This window comes from Calliphora vicina, chromosome 3 (genome assembly GCF_958450345.1).
Source record: "Calliphora vicina chromosome 3, idCalVici1.1, whole genome shotgun sequence".
Taxonomy (NCBI): Eukaryota; Metazoa; Arthropoda; class Insecta; order Diptera; family Calliphoridae; genus Calliphora; species Calliphora vicina.
In genome coordinates, this window is record NC_088782.1 from 60,790,138 (window position 1) to 60,794,270 (window position 4,133).

Below are 4,133 nucleotides of genomic sequence, written 5' to 3' on the forward strand. Positions count from 1 at the left end.
TTTTGAATGTACCCAATAAGCACTCAAAAATTTAATTTCAAGTGTTGGAAATTAAATTTGAATTCAATTTGAATTCCAGTCCATTTTTCAAGTCAAACATTATTTTTGAAATATTTTAATATTTTGTTAACTTATTCTTTTTTGTCAAACAAATAAAATTCATCAAATTAAAAAAAAATATTAAGAAACAATTGAAAATAGATTAAACAATTTTTCTACCAAACCAAACATCAGTAAGTAAAATGCGAAAAAGCAATATGGAGTGTATAACAAATTCCTTCCTTATCACACAGAATCCATCGCCAATTTCCAAAAATGAAAGACTTGTCAGTAGATGAAACTCTTAATTATTTTGTTTTAGATTCCCAGAGGAAATCGCAAATAATAAAACTTCAGACTGTATCTCCAAAATCTAACAATGAGCTGATTTTTTTTAATTGATTTGTATTTTAATAATATATAAAACATGTTTTTTTTTGCAAAATAAATAGAATCCAAAAAAATTTGAGATCAATTAATTAGAAAAATAAATAAATCAAAGCTTGAATCCGATTATTTTTTCGACTTGAATTAAACTGTATTTGAAAGCTTGAATTCAAGTATTATTCCTACTTGAATTGCATTTTAATTCAAGACTTGAACTCAACTGTATAAACACTGGAATGTTCGACTTGAATTCAAGTTTCCTTTTCACTGGAGAATGCTATTGAATTAAAGCGTAATACAAGTGTATTTCAACCCTTGAAATATGAATGTATGACTGGAATTAAACTTGCTTTACACTTGAATTCCAGCGAAAATGCTTATTGGGTATCTAAAAAAATAAATATTGGGAATGGATTTATGGAAAGAAAGGCTGGCAGTTTTTAATTACGGATTAAGATTTTAGTGAATTAAGCTCAAATTGTATTAATTAATTCGAAGCTCTGATATATAATAATTATAACACTAAGTTTTTATACGAAATTTGGCTATAATATTCCTAATTTGCAGTATCATTATATATGTATTTCGGGAATAGCCGCTTCCCGGGAATGTAGAAAAAAAATTCCGATTCCCGGGAATCAAAAAAGGTCGGGAAATTAAGAACCCTAGTGCTACCACATAGTACCCTACTACACAGTGAGCAAAAATATTTTTCTTTTAAAATTTCAATAATTTATGATAAAATGGTGATTTTCGGAAGTGGACCGATCGCCATGACATTAGGTCGAGTGATTTCTTGTATATACACATTTTTAAGGGTTTTCATATAATTTAAGCTAATTTTCTGCAGTTGACATTATATGGGAGCTATGATCAATTATGAATCGATCTGCACAAACTCATAAAGCCCTCCTCACTATTGTGCTGTAGGGCAAAATTATGAATGTGACTTTCGTCAGGTAATATTGTTTACCAGAAATTTAAAATTTTTTTCATGACATTTACAGATTTTTTTTAACATTTTCTTTATTGGTAGGTATTAACAGAATTACGATATTTCAATCGATCTATTTACTTAGGGCCTGGCTCACTAAATGCGAACGAACATTTTCTTTCTTATTTTATATTGAAAACAATAAAACAAATTCAAATTTATTTCTTGTTTTGAATATAAAGTAAGTAAGAAAGTGTGGTCCTACACCAAGTAAATGAGTAAAAATATTTTTCTTTTAAAATTTCAATAATTTAAATTTTTTAATGATTTTCGGAAGTGGGGCTTATATGGGGGCTATGACCAATTATGGACCGATCACCATAAAATTAGGTCGTGTGATTTATGTCAATATGAAAGTTATTTATGTTGAATTTTGTGTATATACCAACATTATTAAGTGATTTAAGCACGTTAAAGTGATTTTCGGAAGCGGGTCTATATGGGAGCTATGACTAATTATGGACCGATCGTAACAAAATTTGGTTACATGAATTTTGTATATATAAAACATTTATGACCGATAAAGTCCAGTTTCGGGAGGACATTTGTATGGGGGCTAGGTGAAATAATGGACCGATTTCAGCCAGTTTCAATAGGCTTCGTCCTTGGGCCGAAAAAATTATATGTACAAAATTTTATCGAAATATCTTCAAAATTGCGACCTGTACTCTGCGCACAAGGCTTACATGGACAGCCAGCCAGCCAGCCGACCAGACGGACGGACATCGTTTAATCGACTCAGAAAGTGATTCTAAGTCGATCGGTATACTTTAAGGTGGGTGTTAGACTAATATTTTTGGGCGTTACAAACATCTGCACAAACGCATTATACCCTCCCCACTATGGTGGCGTTTTTCAGTTTCAGTTTTCGTTATCGGCGCCGATTACGCTATATGCGGAAACCCAGCTTAAGAAAGAAAATGTTCGTTCGCATTTAGTGAGCCAGGCTCCTAATTGTATTTATTGAAGGGTTAATAAAAATTTAATAAAATTTTTAAATGTTTGTTCGTATATTTTACAACGTTGACTACTGTTTCGAAACGGTAAAAAGGTAACGGTACCGCTAACTGGGATTATTTCGGCAACCGTGATAACGATATTTAGGATTATTTCAGTAACGGCATGTTAGCGAAAACGGTAATTGAGCTGAAAGAATATTTTAGAGGTAACGGTAATTAACCTTGATATTTTATGCAGACCGCAGCCGGTATTTCCGAACATTTATCGAATTAATCATTTAATCGTTCTGAGAACTGTAAATGAACTAGCGTGCAGCGTACATCTACATAAACACTAGTACGTAAATATAGAAACAAAAAATAAATACGTGCCACACAGTATCGACAATGAGGACAAGTAGTGGGCCTTAATGTGGATGGGTGGTGGCGTGGTGATGGTTCACAGTTCATTATACTGTGAAGCATTCACACACTCATACAGAAATATGTTAAGTACGGATTGGTAATGGTAACGTCTCTAGGTTCGTTTCGTTTTCGTTTTGGTTTTTATTTTATTTTTTTTGCAAAAAAAAACTTTAACAACAACAAAAACATTAGCACGGTATGCTTTTGATGTTGAGGTTTTTGTTGGTTTTGTTCGTAGGCGATTAAAACTTTTTATCCGTTGTGTTTATTGTTTTTACTGTTTTCTAGATGTTGTAGTTGTTGATGATGAGGTTTTTGCGGTAGCAAATCACATGACCTCATTCCGTCATTTCTACAGAGTGAGAGAGGAGGCGGTTTAAATCGTAAAAAATAGGAGTCAAAATAAAACAGTAGAGGAAGATGGGACGACGACGACAACTTTTATTTGCTGATTAAAAATGTATGAGTTTTTAAATGTAAATTGTACCTACTATGTCACACAAATTAATTTATTCCAATTAATTGGAAATGTTTTTCTTTTAAATGCTCGTTAATATGAATTTTTAAGATGTTGGAGCCACGAATTAAAAATTCAGGCTGACGTGTGCATAAATTTCCAAAAATTATTGTGATTTCTTTGTTTTTTTTTATTGTTGTTTATTTTACATTAATCAGTATTTACTGCGAAATACATACGTTTATTGGAAATCCTTCTCATGTATTGTTGCTTTGTTTTCTTTAACATTTACTTGTTTTTTTATATTTTGACTGAATTCTTTTTTATACTTTTTTTCTTTGAATTGGAGGTGGATTATGTTATGTTATATATAATTTTTGTATACGTTTTCATTTCGTTTTTATTGACCTCATAACCTCGAACACAAATGTGTGTTTCTAGTGAAAGTTTAAGTTAATTCTGTAGCAGCTTGTTTTTACTGCACTATGGGGCAGATAATATGGATTATTTGAAAAAAAAAAACTTTAAAGAGAGATTCAACAAATATATTACTTTGATAATAACACATACTAATAGAGTAATTATAAATTCGTCACACTAATAAATAGTGATTGGACCAAGAAATTTTAAGTTGAATCTTGAACAAACATTTTTCCAATCCAATCAGTTTTTGTATATTTGTCTGTAAAACATTTAAGTGCATAAATTACACAGTGCAACAGTGAAAAAAACACACGATCATGACTATATAGGTTCGAATCTACTACCAAAGTGTAGTAAAACCCTGTACTCAGTTTGTTTATTTTGGTGACCGCTTTTTTTTCTGAAAATCAGTGGGGCATCTAAAAAAGGTGTCATCAGTTTTTGGTTAACAGCTAATTCAGACTTTGTG